Here is a 21,421-nt window from a genome sequence, read left to right as displayed (position 1 = left end):
CAATGGTGACAGCAGCATTTTGTAACTGAGGTCTTCTATGCATGACTCCGGACATTCAATGGGATCCTTCCTACTATTCAAGGCAAGGCAGCTGAGCCCACGTTTTGCAATGCACAAATGCGCTGGAGAAACTCAGCAGGTCACGCAGCATCCATAAGAAATAAAGGCGAACCAACATTTCGGATATGAGCCCCTGGTCCTTCTACTTCCTGTGGATGCTCTGTGACCTGCTGATTTCATTTAATGCCAGCTGGCTCTCTTTGTGAGCCCATTTTGTCCTCAGTCCACATTCCATCCAATCACTTTTCAAGGTGGAGATGTGATAACATTGGCTAACTTTAGCATTGGCGAGATCAAGACCTCTGAGGATTAATTGCAATGCCACATTCATATGGCTCAGTTACAAAAGTCTCATAAGGATTTGTTGAACTCTCCTTTTTAAATACATAATTACACTTTAACTGTATTTTGAAATACAAGTCATTATTTGAAGCTAAATGAATCTGCTTTTAGATGCTGAACCATTGCAATAAAAACATAGAATTTCCTTCTTGGCCCTTCCTGTCACATCATTAAAGCATCCGGGGGAAGTAACAATGATGCCTTCAAGCCATTATGACCAGGGCAAAACTAACGTGCAACAAACCCAGGTCCCTTATAGATAGGAAACATTTAGAACGGAATGGAAAGTTGAGAGGGAAGGAACACAGCCCAAATAAGACTAGCAGGGTCTGCACGGACAAGTTAGTTGAAGGCCTGTTTCTTTACTGTAGATCTCCACCTTAGACCATAAGACATAGGAGCAGAAATAGACCATTCAGTCCATTGAATCTACACTGCCATTCAATCATGAGCTGACCCTTTTTCCCACTCAGCCCCACTGCCCACTGGCCGGCCTTCTCCCCATAACCTTTGATGCCATGTCAAATCCAAAACCAATCAATCTTTTCCTTAAATATACCCAATGCCTTGGCCTCCACAACCCATCGGAGGCCACAAATTCCACAGGTTTACCACCCTCTGGCTGAAGGAATCCCTCCACATCTCTGTTGTAAGTGGTCGCCTTTCAATCCCGAATTTGTGCGCTCTTATCCTAGACTCTCCCACCATGGAACACAACCATTATATATCTACCCTCTCCATGCCTTTCAACATTCAAATTGTTCCAATGAGAATCCCCCTCAATCTTGTAAATTCCAATGCATACAACCCTAGAGCTGTCAAATACTCATACGATAACTCTTTCATGCATGGATTCCTCCTTGTAAACCTTCTCTAAACAGTATGGAAGATCAGCACATTCTTTCTCTAATGAAGAGCTCAAAACTGTTCATAATCTTCAATCAGCAGACACCATGATAATGTAGAAAATGGAAATGGAGCCATTGGAGGCATATTTATGTTAATAATACACAGAAGGATCATACCTAATTGCACAACTAACACCCCCATACCAATATTACTATTATTAACTTGCCAGCTGTTAATGAAACTGTCAAGGTGTTTATCGTTCTGGTGTCAGCTCAAAAAACAATCATTTCAGTCATGCTTACACCCTTCATTTCAATGCATTCACTTTGCCATTCAAATGGGCAGACGCATTGATTTTTCTCTCACTCAGACACTATGCAAAAATATTCATTTTGTATTATATTTTCATTAATATGAATGGAGAATCTATTTAATTTTGCATCTGGCGGCAGTGTTATAGTTGTAATAACCCTCTTATCAGGGGCTGTTGTCAATCTCATCTTCCTAAGTAGTTTCACAAAGTTCCTTAAGCTAAATTTGATTTGTCAATATGTTGTCATTCTTATTCAAAGCTGTGCAAGTAAAGAGTGGAAAAGTCTTTCTGAAAGTTTAAAAAGCAGAACAAGTTGTCTGAATACAAGCCCACGTGAAAATATATTTAATAATGATTTGTAGAAATCATTCAAGTCTCAGAAAACATTTTTCATGTCACGTCGATGCAGTATCCTCATGGAACGTTGTTCAAAGCCATCTAATTTTTCATGAATAAACCTGTGGAAGGTCTGCAGGGAAAGGTCCAGCATCACTTGACCTGCTGCAGGTCATATATTTTGACCCGGAAGTAAGAACATGAGTGGGATATTGTTCTGATAATATTGTCAGCACCTCACCCCATTTTTTAGTCTTTTCTCCCAACATCAAGCACAGAACTATGATAATGAATATAAATGATCGACTGACAACATATCAAGCTTTCCTGTCATTTTTGCATCAGCGATCCTCAAAACAATTGACTGCCTTAAGTGAGGTGGAAATTTCAGAAACGTTGACGTTTTTAGAATTCCTGGCATGTCCATACCTGCCTAGTTGTGATGAGTAACTCATTAAAACCATAAATGCCTATGGCATCCAGCCTTATTGCTGAATATCTCCTGGACTTTGGAAACAAGGAATCAAAGAAGACAAAAATATGGCAGTACTGAGGGATCTGCGGTAAAAGCAGCACTGCCACTGGAGAGGACCATGGTGAGCAAGGAGTGGAGAACAGCGCTGCTCCACAGGGTCCAATCACCTGGTTCTATAGTCTAGTCTCCATATAGGCTTTAAATGGTCAGAAAAATGAGCTGATCTTTTAAATTGAAATCCTGCAAACGTAGGGTCCGTATCCAAGATGGGGGCACCTGTGCTCGGCAGCAACTTTGAGGGGTTGCAGACTCTGTGGGAGCAGAAGACCGGTGCAGGTCACCAGAAATGGGGAGAACACTCCCTGTTCAGATGAAGAAGCATTGCAGATTAACCTATAGGATGGTGACCACAGTAGCAGACCAGTGACAGGTTAAATGGCTTGTGGGCTGCGGGCTTCTGGAAAATGGCTCATGGGAACCATGTTTTGAAACCGGGATTTGAGAGGGTGCTGAGGGCAAGAAGGACTTGGATGCCAAAAGCTTCGTGATTGTGTTGGAAGCATGGATCTGGATCTCGGGTTGCCAATGGCTGCAGGAGTGCTGGTGACTGTAAAGGGATTCTCTTTTGCTTCGCTTTGTCTTCCTGTAAGGGGCCCCAGGCAACACTAATGGTTTTTGTCTGCCTTACGGCTGGCAGAAGGAAATTGTATGTGATATTACATTTTCTGATTATTTGACATGACGATAAAAGAATCTCAAATCTGGACAACATGACACCTGTGCTCTGAAAGCTGGGGCTGAAGCTGTGTTAAAAAACACATGATCCCTTCCTTTCCGATTGGGATTCCTGCTGAGGTTTCCATTTTCCCTGGAACCAAATGACGTTATTTCCTTTAGGGTGAAAATGAAATAAGGGGTAAAAGTCAGACAACAGGATGGATACAGGGTCTGTAAAGAGCTCTAATGGTGTCAGGAAAAGCAACCTGCAATTTTGGTGACAAGGCACTTGCACTGAATTGACATTGAGCTTGTGTCATAGAGTTATGGAGCCATACAGCGTTGAAACAGGCCCTTTAGCCCAACTTCCCAGTGCCGACCAAAGTATACCACCCACCCATAGCCCTTTGAGTCTATCGTATCCATGTCTATGTCCAAATGTTTCTTAAATAATGCAAAGGTACCTGCCTCAAACATCTCCTGTAGAAACTTGTAGAATCATCAGAATAAGATTTTACTGTCATGAACAAGTCATGAAATTCAGTGTTTTGCAGCAGGATCACAGTGCAGACATTCATAAAAAACTATCTCTCAACAATAAGATAACAAATCAAAATAATAGCGCACAAAAGTAAGGCAGTATCTTTGGTTTGTTGATCATTCAGGAATCTATTGGCAGTGGGGAAGAAGCTGTCCTTGTGCCGCTGAGGGCTCGTTTTTAGACTCCTGTAACTTTTATCCCCAAAAGTCGCAGAAGAGTGAAGATGGCCTGACCTGGGTGGCGGGACTCTTTGAAGATAGAGTCTGCTTTTTTAAAGACACTGTCTAATGTAGATGTCCTCCATGGAGTGAAGTCTGGTGCCTATGATGTCGCAGGCCAAGTTAACAACTCTATGGAGTTGTTACTTGTCCTGAGATTTGGTGCCTCCATTCCAGCCAGAATGCTCTCTACAGTACACCTGCAGAAGTTTTCAAGAGTCTTCGGTGACAGACCTAATCTCCTTAAGCACCTCACAGAATACAGCCGCTAGTGAGCCTTCTTCATGATTGCATTAACGTGGAGGCTCCAGGACAGATCCTCGATGATGTTGACATCCAGGAATTAGAAGTTCTTGAACCTTTCCATTACTGAGCCCTCGATGAGGACTGGGTCGTGTTCTCCTGACTTCCTCTCGAAGTCCACAATCATCTCCTTGGTTTTACTAACTTTGAGTACAAAGTTGTTGTTGTGACACCACTCAACGAGCTGATCTATCTCCCTCCTGTACGATTTCTCATTGCCATTTGTGATTCTGCCAACAACTGTGGTGTCATTGGCAAACCTATGGAGAGCATTGGAATTGCGCCTGGCCACGCAGTGGTGGGTGTATAACGTGTAGAGCAATGGGCTAAACATGCATTCTTGGGGTGCGCTTCTGTTGATAATCAGTGAGGAGGAGACATTGCTCCAATTCGTACTGACTATGGTTTTCCAATGAAGAGGTCAAGGATCCAGTTGCAGAAGAGGGTGCAGAGGCTCAGAGTTTGTAGCTCTTTGATCAGCTCTCAGGGAATAATGGTATTGAAGGATGAGCTCTAGTCGATGAAGAGCAGCCAAATGTATGAATTGCTGTTTTCAATGTGTTCTAGAGCTGAGTGGAGAGCCAGCGATATTGCATCTGCTGTGGAGCGATTGTGATGGTAGGAGAATTGCAATTGGTCCAGACATTTGGTTAGGTATGTGTTAATTCTGGCCATGACCAGCCTCTCAAAGCACTTAATCACAGTAGAAGGTAGTGCCACTGGGCAATCCTTACACCCACCACCTTTATTAATGAGTTAATGAAACTGTTAAGGTTTTTATCGTTCTGGTGTCAGCTCAAAAAACAATCATTTCAGTCATGCTTACACCCTTCATTTCAATGCATTCACTTTGCCATTCAAATGGGCAGACTCATTGATTTTTCTCTCACTCAGACACAATGCAAAAATATTCATTTTGTATTATATTTTCATTAATATGAATGGAGAATCTATTTAATTTTGCATCCGGCGGCAGTGTTATAGTTGTAATAACCCTCTTATCAGGTGCTGTTGTCAATCTCATCTTCCTAAGTAGTTTCACAAAGTTCCTTAAGCTGAATTTGATTTGTCAATATGCTGTAATTCTTATTCAAAGCTTTGCAAGTAAAGAGTGGAAAAGTCTTTCTGAAAGTTTAAAAAGCAGAACAAGTTGTCTGAATACAAGCCCACGTGAAAGTATATTTGAAAATGATTTGTAGAAATCATTCAAGTCTCAGAAAACATTTTTCATGTCACGTCGGTGCAGTATCCTCATGGAACGTTGTTCAAAGCCATCTAATTTTTCATGAATAAACCTGTGGAAGGTCTGCAGGGAAAGGTCCAGCATCACTTGACCTGCTGCAGGTCATATATTTTGACCCGGAAGTAAGAACATGAGTGGGATATTGTTCTGATAATATTGTCAGCACCTCACCCCATTTTTTAGTCTTTTCTCCCAACATCAAGCACAGAACTATGATAATGAATATAAATGATCGACTGACAACATATCAAGCTTTCCTGTCATTTTTGCATCAGCGATCCTCAAAACAATTGACTGCCTTAAGTGAGGTGGAAATTTCAGAAACGTTGACGTTTTTAGAATTCCTGGCATGTCCATACCTGCCTAGTTGTGATGAGTGCCTCACGAAAAACATGACTGACTGTGGCATCCAGCCTTATTGCCGAATAGCCCCTAGATTTTGGAAACAAGGAATCAAGGAAGACAAATGTATGGCAGTACTGAGGGAGCTGCGGTAAAGGCAGCACTGCTGCTGGAGAGGACCAGGGTGAGCAGGGAGTGGGGAACAGTGCTGCTCCACAGGGTCCAACCACCTGATTCTATAGTCTAGTCTCCATATAGGCTTTAAATGGTCAGAAAAATGAGCTGATCTTTTAAATTGAAATCCTGCAAATGCAGGGTCCGTATCCAAGATGGGGGCACCTGTGCTCGGCAGCAACTTTGAGGGGTTGCAGACTCTGTGGGAGCAGAAGACCGGTGCAGGTCATCAGAAATGCGGAGAACACTCCGTGTTCAGATGGAGAAGTATTGCAGATTAACCTATAGGATGATGACCACAGTGGCAGACCAGTGAGAGGTTAAACGGCTTGTGGGCTACGGGTTTCTGGAATCTGACTCATGGGAACCAGATTTTGAAACTGGGATTTGAGAAGGTTCTGAGGGCAAGAAGGAATTGGATGCTGAAAGCTTCGTGATTGTGTTGGAGGCTTGGATCTGGATCTCGGGTTGTCAATGGCTGCAGTGGCTGCGGGAGTGCAGGTGATGATCCACAGGCAGTCAGTGACTCTAAAGGGATCCTCTTTTGCTTCGCTTTCTCTTCCTGTAAAGGGCCCCAGGCAACATTAATGGTGACTCTTCGTCTGCCTTAAGGCTGGCAGAAGGAAATTATGTGTGATATTACATTTCCTGATTTTTTTTACATGACGATAAAAGAATCTCGAATCTGGACAACATGACACCTGTGCTCTGAAAGTTGGGGCTGAAGCTGTCTTAAAAAACATATGATCCCTTCCTTACCAAATGGGATTCCTGCTGAAGTTTCCATTTTTCCTGGACCAAATTACGTTATTTCCTCCAGGGTGAAAATGAAATAAGGGGTAAAAGTCAGACTACAGGATGGATACAGGGTCTGTAAAGAGCTCTAATGGTGTCAGGAAAAGCAACCTGCAGTTTTGGTGACAAGGCACTTGCACTGGATTGACATTGAGCTTGTGTCATAGAGTTATGGAGCCATACAATGTTGAAACAGGCCCTTTAGTCCAACTTCCCAATGCCGACCAAAGTATATCGCCCACCCATAGCCCTTTGAGTCTATGTCTACGTCCAAATGTTTCTTAAATAATGCAAAGGTACCTGCCTCAAACACCTCCTGTGGAAACTTGTTCCTTACACCCACCCCCTTTGTGGATAAAAAGCCCCTTAGAAACATAGAAACATCGAAGATAGGAGCAGGAGTAGGTCATTCGACCCTTCGAGCCTGCTCCGCCATTCAACGAGATCATGGCTGATTTTAAAGTTCAGTACCCCGTCCCTGCCTTCTCTCCGTAACGTTTAATACCCTTATACTGAAGAAATATATCTAATTCCCTCTTAAATATATTTAATGAACCTACCTCTAATGCCCTCTGTGGCAATGAATTCCACAGATTCACCACCCTCTGGGTAAAGAAATTCCTCCTCATCTCGGTCCTAAATGGTTTGCCTATTATCCTCAAACCATGGCCCCGGGTTCTGGATTTTCCCATCATTGGAAACATCCCATCTGCATCCATTCTGTCCAGTCCTGCCAGAATTTTATATGTCTCTATGAGATCCCCTCTCAATCTTCTAAACTCCACGGAGTACAATCCTAATTTGCGCAATCTTTCCTCATAAGTCATTCCTGCCATTCCAGGTATCAGCCTGGTGAATCGCCTCTGCACTCCCTCCATTGCAAGAACATCCTTCCTTAGATAAGGTGACCAAAACTGCACACAATACTCCAGGTGGGGTCTCACCAAGGCCCTGTACAGCTGCAGTAAGGTATCCTTGTTCCTATACTCAAACCCTCTTGATATGAAGGCCAACATACCATTTGCCTTTTTAACCGCCTGCTGTACCTGCAAGCTCGCCTTCAGAGACTGATGTACAAGTATCCCTAAGTCTCTCTGCACTTCCTCATCTCTTAATCTATTGCCATTCAAATAGTAATCTGCCCTCCGGTTTGTATTACCAAAATGGATAACCTCACATTTATCCACATTGTAGTGCATTTGCCATGTATCTGCCCAGTCCCTCAATTTATCCAAATCACACTGGAGCTTCCTGACCCCCTCTTCCGTGCACACAACCCCTCCTAGCTTAGTGTCATCTGCAAATTTGGAGATATTACATCCAATCCCCTCATCCAGATCATTAATATAAATTGTGAACAGCTGGGGTCCCAGTACAGATCCCTGTGGTACCCCACTGGTCACCGCCTGCCACTCAGAAAATGAGCCATTTATCCCAACTCTCTGTCTTCTACCTGCCAGCCAGTTCTCAATCCACATCAATACTTTGCCCCCAATCCCATGAGCCTTGATTTTGGATGCCAGTCGTTTATGTGGGAACTTATCGAAGGCCTTTTGGAAGTCCAGGTACACCACATCCACTGGCTCTCCCCCATCTATTTTACCTGTCACCATCTCAAAGAATTCCAATAGATTTGTCAAGCACGATTTACCTTTTGTAAATCCATGTTGACTCCATCCGATCCCTTCTCTGCTAGTCATATACTCCGCTATTACATCCTTAATAATGGATTCCATCATTTTGCCCATTACTGCTGACGTGGACATTTACCCCCTCCATAAATCTTCGTCCGCGAAGCCAAGCCAAAGAAGAAAGAAGAATGGATTCCATCATTTTGCCCACTACTGATGTAAGGCTCACTGGCCGATAATACCCCGCTTTTTCTCTACCACCCCCCCTTTTAAATAGTGGGGTAACATTAGCTAGCCTCCAATCCATGGCTACTGATCCTGAGTCTATCGAGTTCTGGAAAATAATTCTTAAAGCATCTGCTATCTGAATGGCCACTTCCTTGAGTACCCTAGGATGTAGATTATCAGGCCCTTGGGATTTATCTGCCTTCAATCCCATCAATTTCCCCAAGATCATGTCCTTAGAGATACTGATTTCTTTCAGTTCCTCCCTTGCATTAGTCTCTATGTTTCCCAACATCCTTGGGAGGTTATTTGTATCCTCTCTTGTAAAAACAGAACTAAAGTAAGAATTTAATTGGTCTGCCATTTCCTTATTCCCCATTATATATTCCCCTGATTCCGATTGCAAAGGACCTACTCTGGATTTCACCAATCTTTTCCTCTTGACATATTTATAAAAGCTTTTGTACTCCTCCCCTCCACCCCCACCCATCTTAAACCTATGCCCTCTGGTTACTGATTCCCTTACTTCGGGTAAAAGACTGTGCACAAGGAGATACATTCAGACTGTCTTCCTCTGCTGTGCGTCTGAATGGTTTGCACTCTCTGGAACAACATTACTGCAGGCCCTTTGGCCTGTGGTTCAAATATCAGCATGCATTCTGAAAAATCCAACATATTGTAATGGGCAATATATAAGCCTTTATATCACTTCCTCATTTTCACTGCCTGCACCTTCATAGATGTTCTGATTTTCGAAGACTTGATGAAGGTTCAATCAGAGGCCCTGCAAAATGAATCAGAAATAGTGGTAATAGCACCTCTGCTCATTTGTATTCTTGGGCCTACATAGGGTATGCAGACTGGAGGTAATCAGACTAGGGCAGCCTGATTGGTGCAGCGGTTAGTGCAGCGCCGCTACAGTGCCAGCGATAGGAACTGAGGTTAAGAAATTGAGGTAAGGTAAGAAATTGTGCGTTCTCCTTGTGTCTGCGTGGGTTTTTTCCCCAGGGGCTCCAGTTTCCCTCCTACCTTTCAAAATATACTGGGGGTTGCATTAATTGGATGTAATTGGGAGGCACGGACCCGTGGGCCAAAATTGCCAGCTACTCTGCTGTATGTCTAAAATTAAAATTCAACGGTAAGCCCAGGGCACGGGGCTTATTGTGTAGCACAAGGTGGACAGAGACAAGAAATGAGGGAGACATCTTCCACTGCAGAGCACTATTGATTCTCTCTGACTTTACGCTCAGAAACGCAGACATTGTAACTGTGAGGGAAAAGAAAAGAATCTCCAGCCTCTACATGACCATCAGCTGAAGGATAATGTATGGAATTTATGTGCTTCATTTGCATTATAAAATGCAAACAAAACCAAGTCAATTTCATCCAGAATTTAAAGAGATCTATTTCGTTGCATGTAGAAAGTGGCCTCACCTACAGAGTTAAAGACCTGTTCCTGAATCAATGCGCCATGGTATCTGCTGGACACACACTCATCAGGAAACTTCATGGGGCAACTTCATTAGCAGAGCGGTTAGCAGAACACTTCTACAGTGCCAGACATAATAATTCAACACATGAGAAAATTCTAGCTTTTACCTCGTTGAGCAATTTTAATGGGCCTTGTGAGGTGTCATCGAAGACTCTCGTAAACTTCTACAGACTCTACAACTCTCAGGGTAGGACTAAACTCCAGAGAGTTGTTAATTCGGCCTGCGACATCATAGGCACCAGACTTCACTCCATCGAGGATATCTACGTGACGGGGTGTCTTAAAAAAGCAGGCTCTATCCTCAAAGACACCCACCACCCAGGCCATGCCCTCTTCACTTTGCTACCATTGGGAACAAAGTACAGTAGCCTAAAGCCAAGCACTGAGCAGCAAAAGGTCAGCTTCTTCCCCACTGCCATCAGATTCCTGATAATCAATGAACCAAAGACACTGTCTCACTTTTCATGTGCTATTATTGTTATTTTTTTAAATTTTATTTTATTCTTTATAGTAATGTCGTAAGATGGTTATAATATTAATGTTCTCTCTATGACGCTGCCACAAAACACCGAATTTCATGACTTGTTCGTGACAATAAATCCTGAATCTGATTCTTCTCCACCTACTCATGCCCAGTGGTTAAGCTTGAAGAAAATTAGATATATCATTAAAGATAGAAAGTTTCAATTTGTAAAGATGTGGGGCCCATTCATAGATTACCATCGTAATTGGAAGATTTAAAAAGTCTGATGCTCCAGAGACTCTCTGTCTAATATCTAAAGGTCACTATTTGTTCAATTTTTACAATTGTTACAAGTTAACCTTAATTAGATTAGATTTATCTTAGGTTCATTTTTGATTGCTTTCCTTTTTTTTCTAAGTTAAATATGGGTTTAATAATGGTTGTTATCCTCAGATTGAGGGTGACTATTGATACAAAAGACATGGGAAGGGGGAGGATGCAAGTCATGGGTCCTGAAACTTAAAAGGTATTGGCAGGTGTGAGGTTTTTGGAGTTATGGCCTAAGTCTAGTGGTCTGATTTACAATTATATTTTGGGGCCGCATGATTAGCAGAACGGTTAGTGCAATGCCATTACAACACCAGTGATTGGGACCGTGGTTCGAATCCCGCTGTAAGGAGTTGATACGTTCTCACTGTGTCTTCGCGGGTTTTCCTTGGGGGCTTCAGTTCCCTCCCACCATTTGAAACATACTGGAGGTGTAATTTAATTGGGTGCAATTGGGCGGCACGAACCCGTGATACTGTGCCGTATGTCTAAATTTAAGTTACATTTAACGGTGAGAGAAATATTGGCCACATTGGGTGGTGATGGACTGCGGAAGGTGGTCGGGTGGGCTATGAGAAAAAAACATCCAAGAAGATAGTTAAAAGGTAGCTATACTAACACAAAAGATTCTCAGACCTGAGGACGGTGCTTAAACATATACACTCAGGAAATATGACACTTCCAGAATTGTACTGAGCCCAAATCTGAGATCCCATTTAGGTGTCAGGTACAATTTATTTCCATAATCTTTCAAAGGTTCACGGTTTCATTTATTGTCACGTAATAAGACATTAAAAAGGTAACATACATGATGTACTTTAATTTTTGCCTTCCATAAGGGAGACAAAGAGTCACCATTCATTTTTCCCAGTGCCCCTTACAGTATGAGAGAAAGAGAAGCAAAAGAGAGACCCTTCAGGGTCACTGAGTCTCCATGGATTCTCCCCCAGCGCTCCTGCAGCCTCTCTAGCTGCACAGACTCGTGTTCGACTCAATGCCTTGTCCTTTCAGAAAGGGTCACAGTATTTACTTCTAACTTCGAATAATCATTCAAAAGGTGTTCCTTTTTTGCCCAACCCCAGATACATGTACAAGTTAGCACGAAAAGGAACGGGGCCAGCCCATGGAATCCTTCTTGCACTGTGTTCCTGCAATCAATTGAATTCATCAGAGAGCAATGCGTACCAGACGTCAAAATGATTTATTTGTAAGAAATATTCACTGCTTACTGTTCTTTCATTCTTTTCACTCCCAAACTGAAAGGCCAACAAAACCAAGACAATAAAAGGAAACAAAACTAGAAGGCGATCAAACAGTAGGAGCTATTCTCATCCACAGTGTCATATTAATGCAAATTGTACTCTTATAAAATTACGTTCTTCTTTGAAATTGTATCACAAATTTCAGGACAAAGGCAGTTATACAGGCAAAGACCGCTGGAAGCAAAAGAGTTCAAGAGAAAGGTAAACAAGTATGAAACCTGAGCATATGAATGGTTAATTCATGTATGAAGAAACTTTCCCTGATATTAAGCTGGTTAAAAGAATTTGTCTGAAACTGCCACTGAAACATCAAGGAAAATGAGGTGGGTTTAATTATAACACCTTTGAAAATAGTGGACTTGGAAGTGTTTGGAATAGAGTACCTGCATATAATAACCATAGGTCAGAAACCTGATCTCTGCCTGACAACTTCTGTATTCAGCTGGAGTATCAGACTCAACTTCAGTAGAGGCAGGATCACTATTTCAAAATAATTTCTCTCTTTAAGAGAGATATTCATGGGGATATGGGGATCTAAATGAACATGCCCGAGCTATTACAGGTTCCTAAACGTTGCAAAGAAAACCAGCCAAAGACATGGTGACATTGACAATAGTGAGGAAATACTGTAGCTTCTCAACTTGAGTGGCCTCAACTGTTGTTTTCATTGGACTTATGTTGGGTGGTTCTTCAGAAAGGTTTAGGGCAGGTCTTTTAAGAAAATCAACTTTGGTCCTGATTTTCAATCTGGATAAGTGTGAGGTGATGCATTTTGGAAGGTCAAACCGAAAAGATTGAGTACAGGGTAAATGGTTGGATTCTTAACAGTGTGGAGGAACAAAGGGAACTTGGGATCCAATTTCATACATCTCACAAGTTTGCTACACATGTTGATAGATAGTTAAGAAGGCCTATGTGATGGTAGGCTTCATTAATTTGAGAGGTCATATTGCAACTCTACAAATCTCTGGTGAGACCACATTTGGAGTTTTCTATTCAGTTCTGGTCATATTTTTATAGGAAGGATGTGAAAGCTATGGAGGGGATGCAGAGGAGATTTACCAGGATGTTGCCTGGATTGGAAAATGTCTAATGAGGCAAGGTTAGTAGAGCTGGGACTTTTCTCTTTGGAGCATTAAAGGATGAGAGGAGACTTGATAGAGATCCACAAAATTATGAAAGAGGCATAGATGGGTGACCAGCCAGCACCTGTTTCCCAGGGAAGGGAAATGGGCCACTCACATACCACCTTAGGCAATCTCTTACACATAGCAGAGGACTGATGGCATAGGAATTACTTAAAGTGGTATGTGAGTGGAAAAAAAAAGGTTGAGGACCTCTGGTTTAGATAGATTTTTTAGTAGGAATATATAGGTCAGCACAATATCGAGGGCCTGTACTGTACTGTAATGTTCTATGACTTTCCAAACTGTTCCACTGTACCTTACAACATTTCATGAGTGCAACTTATGCTGAAAAATTGTGAGTGCAGAGGAGGTCCACGATGAATTAGAAGATCCGCAAGAATTACCACACTGACGTTGGTGCACACCCAGGAGAAAGGAGAGTCGACATACTTTGAAGGGTTCAACTATCTACTCTTAAGGCCGACGACTCCATACAAGCTTTAAACAGCCTGCTAAAGCAACCAATGGTGTTTTATTTTAAACTCCTACATACTGCAATATTTCACATTTAAATAATCTACCACTCAAATTGTTGTTAGTGTGTTTTATGTAACTTGGGAAGCTGCAGCAAGTAAAGCATTTAATGCAGTTATATATTGTACTTAGACCACCATTAACATAGAATATAGGAGCTGGGAAGTGATGTTGAGATTGTTCAAGGCATTGGTGAGGCCAAGTTTGAAATACTGTTTGCAGTTCTGGTCTCCAAATTATAGGAAGGATATCAATAAGGTAGAGAGGGTGCAGAGAAGATTTACTAAAATGTTGCCTGGATTACAGTATCTAGAATACAAAGAATGCAAAGAAAGATTGGAGTGTAGAAGGTTGAGGGGGGATTTAAATGAGGTATTTTAAATTATAACATAACATAACATAACATAACAATTACAGCACGGAAACAGGCCATTAGGCCCTTCTAGTCCGCACCGAACCAAACACCCCTTTCTAGTCCCACCTCCCTGCACAATGCCCATAACCCTCCATCTTCTTCTCATCCATATACCTGTCCTTCTTCTTTGGCTTGGCTTCGCGGACGAAGATTTATGGAGGGGGTAAAAAGTCCACGTCAGCTGCAGGCTCGTTTGTGGCTGACCAGTCCGATGCGGGACAGGCAGACACGATTGCAGCGGTTGCAAGGGAAAATTGGTTGGTTGGGGTTGGGTGTTGGGTTTTTCCTCCTTTGCCTTTTGTCAGTGAGGTGGGCTCTGCGGTCTTCTTCAAAGGAGGCTGCTGCCCGCCAAACTGTGAGGCGCCAAGATGCACGGTTTGAGGCGTTATCAGCCCACTGGCGGTGGTCAATGTGGCAGGCACCAAGAGATTTCTTTAGGCAGTCCTTGTACCTTTTCTTTGGTGCACCTCTGTCACGGTGGCCAGTGGAGAGCTCGCCATATAATACGATCTTGGGAAGGCGATGGTCCTCCATTCTGGAGACGTGACCCATCCAGCGCAGCTGGATCTTCAGCAGCGTGGACTCGATGCTGTCGACCTCTGCCATCTCGAGTACCTCGACGTTAGGGGTGTGAGCGCTCCAATGGATGTTGAGGATGGAGCGGAGACAACGCTGGTGGAAGCGTTCTAGGAGCCGTAGGTGGTGCCGGTAGAGGACCCATGATTCGGAGCCGAACAGGAGTGTGGGTATGACAACGGCTCTCTATACGCTTATCTTTGTGAGGTTTTTCAGTTGGTTGTTTTTCCAGACTCTTTTGTGTAGTCTTCCAAAGGCGCTATTTGCCTTGGCGAGTCTGTTGTCTATCTCATTGTCGATCCTTGCATCTGATGAAATGGTGCAGCCGAGATAGGTAAACTGGTTGACCGTTTTGAGTTTTGTGTGCCCGATGGAGATGTGGGGGGGCTGGTAGTCATGGTGGGGAGCTGGCTGATGGAGGACCTCAGTTTTCTTCAGGCTGACTTCCAGGCCAAACATTTTGGCAGTTTCCGCAAAGCAGGACGTCAAGCGCTGAAGAGCTGGCTCTGAATGGGCAACTAAAGCGGCATCATCTGCAAAGAGTAGTTCACGGACAAGTTTCTCTTGTGTCTTGGTGTGAGCTTGCAGGCGCCTCAGATTGAAGAGACTGCCATCCGTGCGGTACCGGATGTAAACAGCGTCTTCATTGTTGGGGTCTTTCATGGCTTGGTTCAGCATCATGCTGAAGAAGATTGAAAAGAGGGTTGGTGCCAGAACACAGCCTTGCTTCACGCCATTGTTAATGGAGAAGGGTTCAGAGAGCTCATTGCTGTATCTGACCCGACCTTGTTGGTTTTCGTGCAGTTGGATAATCATGTTGAGGAACTTTGGGGGACATCCGATGCGCTCTAGTATTTGCCAAAGCCCTTTCCTGCTCACGGTGTCGAAGGCTTTGGTGAGGTCAACAAAGGTGATGTAGAGTCCTTTGTTTTGTTCTCTGCACTTTTCTTGGAGCTGTCTGAGGGCAAAGACCATGTCAGCACCTTTTCTTAAATAACACAATTGACTCCGCCGCCACTATTTCTCCCGGAAGCTCATTCCACACGGCTACCACTCTCTGAGTAAAGAAGTTCCCCCTCATGTTACCTCTAAACCTCTGCCGCTTAATTCTTAACTCATGTCCTCCTGTTTTAATCTTTCCTCCTCTTAGCGGAAATAGTCTATCCACATCCACTCTGGATGAGGGGGATCGATAGAGTAGATGTGAATAGGCTCTTCCCCTTGAGGGTAGGTGAGATTGGAATGAGGGGTCATAAGTTAAGGGTTGGGGGCAAAAGTTTAGAAGTAACTTGAGAGGAAGCTTTTTCACTCAGAGAGTGGTGGCTGAGTGGAATGACCCTCCTGAAGAGGTCGTTGCAGCAGGGTCAATCCTGTCATTGATGAGGAGATTGGATGAGTGCATGGATGTGAGGGGATGGGAGGGTTATGGGCAGGGAGCAGGTAGGTGGAACTAATGGAGTTCTCTTAAATCGGTGCGGACTAGAAGGGCCGATATGCCCTGTTTCCGTGCTGTAATATGCTATCCGGAGAGGTCTGTGCCTAAGATGGCATCACCTATATGTTTAAGCACTGTCCTAGGGTCTGAGAAACTTTTGTGTTGGTATAGCTACCTTTTAACGAGGGGTTGCAGACTCCAGGGGAGGAAAACAGCAGACTGGTGCAGGGCACCAGAAATGGGGATTACATGCCCTGGTAACCCCATGTGATAGTGACCTCAGCAGTGTACCAGTGAAGGGCTCAGCAACTGATGGACCATCGCAGGTCAAGGGACTTGTGGTCAAGGGACCTGAGGGCTGCTGAAGACAGACTCCTGGGAACCCGGTATTGGAGCCAGGATTCAAAAGGTGCTGAGGGCAAGAAGGGCTCCCAAAGGGCTTCAGGCACTGAAGGCTTCCTGATCGTGTCGGAGGTTTGGATCTGAATCTTGGGTTGCCAATGGATTGAACAAGGGTCTGTGCCAGCTGCAGAGGCTGTGGGAGCATTGGAGGTGAATCCACGGACACTCAGTAACACTGAAGGGGCTCTCTTTTGCTTCACTTTCTCTTGTACTGTAAGGCTAGATGCGCCGGGCAACACTAATGATGAGGTGCTTTCAGACTGAGATCCCAGTAAATTGGCATGTCAACGAATTGTGTTTAAAGCTGGGTCGGGTCGGATCGGGGCATTCACACTGAATAAGAAAAGCTAGTTCAATGCAGCCTTTTACGGCAAAAAGAGACAGGACCTGTAGCTTTAGAGTTTGGCATCCCAGGAAAGTGGGTAAACCTTTAACACTGGGGCCGATGTGAAACCAATTGGCTCTGATACTATTGTAAGTATTGGGATGAAAATGACCCCCTTAGCTGTGTTCACACAGGTAAGTGAAATGGTAAAAAGGCAATTAAATACCAGCTTTCAGGAGTAGTGTGAAAGGCACCTTTTATCCTGCCTTTATTACACCTGCAATATTACATGTTCTGTCCTGTTACACGGCCATGAAGGAATCTTAAGTCTCAATTCAGTGAAGAGAGGTGTGCAGCTCTAGGGAGATCACAAACACCATGCAGTTCATAGCTTGAAAATAAGTTTCTCTGAGGGTCACAGAAAGCTTAGGACGGCACGGTCATCGCAGCAGTCAGCGCAATGCTGTTACAGCACAACAATTAGGACTGGGATTCGAATCCCACACTGTCTAGAAGGAGTTTGCACCTTCTCCCCGCTGATTTTCCCCGGGGTCTCTGGTTTCCTCCCACCATTCAAAATGTACCGGGAGGTGTAGGTTAATTGGGTGTAAATCGGGCAGCACAGACTCTTGGGTAGAAATGGCCTGTTACTGTGCTGTATGTCTAAATTAAAAAAAAAATGAAAAGGCTTTGAATCATATAATGGGAAATGTGCAACCTCTTGGGCGTTATAGTCATGCTTTATTATGCCAGTTAAATTAACCACTGTGTTCAACTTCTTCACTCATGGATCCTTTAAGGGCCTGAAAGGGTGCACCTTGCTTTCAGTCATATGTAAGTTGAACAGTGGCGTGTTATTTCACACCAAGGAATAATGAATAGCTTTGAATCATATAGTGGGATTATTTTACTTTTACAGTTCTGGAGATACTCTCGAGTAGATCCATGATGTCTATGGCATGTGGTAGCCCTCCATCCCCGATCTCCCCACAGCTTCGAGCTGACTTGAAATAACCTTTGAAACCTGGCTGATGATGCCCATGGTAAATTCAAACCACGGGCCCTGGCCGTATTACCTCTGAAGATTCGATTCACATTGCTTCACCAATGTAGAGGCTGATGGCCTTCATCTTGACAACCTTTTACAGGAGGACAATTGACGGTGTCCTGTCTGCCTGCCTCATTGTGTGGTTTAGTAGCTGCAAAACATTGGACCAGGAGTCAATACAGAGGATCATCAAAATGACCAAGAAGACCACGGAGGTTTCCCTCTCCTCTTTTGATGGCATTCACTGGGACCTTGGTTTAAATTGGGTTCAAAGAATTATTGAGGATGTTTTCCATCCAACGCACAGCACCTTTGATCTACTACCAAGAAGAAGGAGGTACAGGACAATCAAAATCAGGAATGCCGGGCTAGGAAATAGCTTCTTTCTCCAGGCTGTGAGATTGTTGAACAGTATTCTGTAATTGAGTAAATCATCTCCACTTATTTCAGAATCAGAATTTATTGTCATGAACAAGTCATGAAAATCGTTGTTTTGTGGCAGCGTCACAGTGCCAACATTCATATAAGCCCTCTTACAATAATAAATAAAAATCTTGCACACAAAATCAAAGTAAGGCAGTGTCTTTGGTTCATTGATCATTCAGGAATCCGATGGCAGCAGGGAAGAAGCTGTTCTTGTGCTTGTTTTTAGACTCCTGTACCTTTTTCTCTATGGTAGCAGAGTGAGCAGGGCATGGCCTGGGAGGTGGGAGGTCTTTGCTTTCTTAAGACAGCACCTCTTATAGATATCCGCAATGGAGTGAAGTCTGGTGCCTGTGATGTCGCAGGCCGAGTCAAAAAAACCTATGGAGTTTTTTTCTTGTCCTGAGTGTTGGCGCCTCCATACCAGGCAGTGATGCAACCAGTCAGAATGCTCTCCGCGGTCCACCTATAGAAGTTTTCGTGAGTCTTTGGTGACATACCAAATCTCCTCAAACACCTCATAAAGTATAGTCTTCTTCGTGATTACATCAACTCCAGGATAGATCCTGGGAGATGTTTGAAATTTTTGACCCTCTCAATGAGGACTGGATCATGTTCTCCTTACTTCCTCAGAAGTCCAGAAACACCTTCTTGGTTCTGCTAAAAATACACATTTATTTTAAATTATATCTTAGATATCTACGTTATAATTATGTGCTGTTTATTTTGTGTGTATATGTGCACCCTGGTCTGGAGAAACACATTTTTCAGAGTTTAAATGATAATAAACTTGAACTTCAGTTCAAAGCAGCTAAGCCCTCCTCAATGATGGTATAAAGAAGGGTGATGTGAGTAGAGCCTCACTGGGCAAGGAGATGGAAGAGAAAGACTGAGGATGGGGAGGAAAATGCAAGAGGAGGTGTACAAATTCTGGCCTTGTTCATCTTCATTCTGAGAGGGCCATTTAAGTACCTCAAATCAAGGTGAGATGATACATCATCTCTCCTATCCTCTTCCCTCTCTCACATGCCAATCACACAAATAGCTATACTTAGCTTGTGCACTACATGGTTAATTAGCATCAATCTATATTCCACTATTATGTACCAATAGATAAATACTTAATTTTAGTACTATTGATTAGTATTTGATGGTTAGCATAATTGAAACTAAGACGTTTAGCACAGTTACAGGGCTTTCTGGCCAATGAACCCATGCCGCCAAATACCTCAATTAACCTACAAGCCCAGATACGTTTTGGATGGTGGGAGGAAACCAGATCATCTGGGGAAAAGCCACGCAGACAAAGGGAGAACGTACAAACTCCTTTCAGACAGCGCCAGATTTGAACCCGGAGCGCTGGTGCTGTAATAGCATTGCACTAACCATCACGCGAACCATGCTACTGACAGGCTTAAGGGCCTGTTTTTGTGCTATGTGATGCAATGACTATGAACATTAGAAACCTTTACCCTGTGTCTTCCTAACAGGAGAGAAGTGCTGACAAATACAATTATACAAGTCCAAAGGACAGAAACCTAGCATAAGAATAATATTCAAATAACCAGGGAAGTTTTGAGAATGTCAGAGGGGGCAGACAACTTGAGTATTTGCAAAGGTCACTGCTGACATAGCCCAAAATCAAAATTTGTGTCAGCTATCTGTGAAGTTATCTTTGATTGTCTGGTCAGGGTGGGGTGTTGGGGAAGAAAGGAAAGGTGGGATGGGGGAGGGGGTCGATGGGAAGGATAAGAGGGGAGACATAATAACAAAAATTGGTTTTCCATGCTAAAAGAAACTTTTGGGACAGATGTGACAATCACACTATCACACAAATGAAGAATACAAAATACAATTGCTGGGGAGCTTTTGAACCAGGCCATTTATGAAATTTTTTTCAAAAATTATTTATCTTGGACATTGCTTTTTTTAAAAAAAACAGCGTCAAATGTGTTTCTGCTTTTGAATCTGGATCAGGGGAGCAGTGCTAACTTTTTTCAGGTGCCAAGGCCTGGAGTTCACCAGAACTGGTGACAAGGAGGTGCCGGAGCTGCCCCTTGAGGTGCCTGAAGGCATCTCCTGAGGGGCCAGATGCCCCCCTCCCTTCGAGGTGCCAGAGCAGCGCTGCACCCCTGCCTCTGTATTCTCCTTTTTGTAATCACAAATGTTGACACCTGTTCATGGGCCAATCCCTCTGCCTGTAGCAGTGTTAGAGGCAGTCATTCAGATCTCTGTTGCACTATATAAGATGCTGTTGGTTAATGTCCTCAGTGCTTTGGAAGATATGAGGTCCTCACTATGACCCTGTTTCATCTGTGACTGTTCAAAGGCAATTATGACCATCGGAATTCCAGGCACAATGTGAGGTTCTGACAATGGGGGAGGGAGCAGAGAATGTAATAGATGAGAAGTGAAAGAGCACAGAGTGGAACCAGTATTTTATATCTTATGAGGAATATTTGACGGCTCTTGGCATGTACCCATTGGGATTTAGAGATTTGTCCATATCTTGATAAAGGGCTCAAGACTAAAACGTCGGTTATGTATTTTTTATCTTTAAAAAAAAATAATTAATGTTTACATGATGCACAATTGAACAGTACAGTTATATATTATATTGTAAAAATCAAGAAAAGAAAAAAAAAGTGGAAAAAACCCTTATAATTCAGAACCCCTACCACTAAGCAAGGTTTAAAGATGACACATAGGAATCAAGTGACAACAACCTGGAAATGGACAGCAGAGCACCAAAGCTTCTGAACAGCCCAAATTCTTTAGGTTTTGATGATGGTCCATGAATGGGCCCGACTCACGTCTCTTGGAAGTTAATATTGACTCTTTAATGGCAAATCTGTTTTTTTTCTAAACTTTAAACAAGACATAATATTGCTTAACCTGTGACAGATAATGTTGTGTTTGTATTGTATATAGATATGTTTTGGGGAGATAAATTGGGGCAGGTTTTTTTAGTGTAGGTTACATACAAACACAAAAACAAATTTTATTTAAACTACTGGAGCTCTGCTCA

The 21,421-nt window shown here is 43.2% G+C and overlaps 1 long non-coding RNA gene across 1 annotated transcript; it reads right to left on the bottom strand.

Moving 5' to 3' along the window:
- Positions 1-9,240: 9,240 nt before the first annotated feature.
- LOC138756379 (uncharacterized) lies at positions 9,241-20,684 on the bottom strand. The gene is made up of 3 exons (XR_011353034.1): positions 20,568-20,684; positions 17,999-18,121; positions 9,241-9,348 (listed from the first exon to the last, which is right to left on the bottom strand). It is a non-coding gene; the product is annotated as an uncharacterized lncRNA (long non-coding RNA).
- Positions 20,685-21,421: the final 737 nt, after the last annotated feature.

Source organism: Narcine bancroftii, chromosome 3, assembly GCF_036971445.1.
Source record: "Narcine bancroftii isolate sNarBan1 chromosome 3, sNarBan1.hap1, whole genome shotgun sequence".
NCBI classification, from domain to species: domain Eukaryota; kingdom Metazoa; phylum Chordata; class Chondrichthyes; order Torpediniformes; family Narcinidae; genus Narcine; species Narcine bancroftii.
This window is presented reverse-complemented; position numbering and strand designations above follow the sequence as displayed.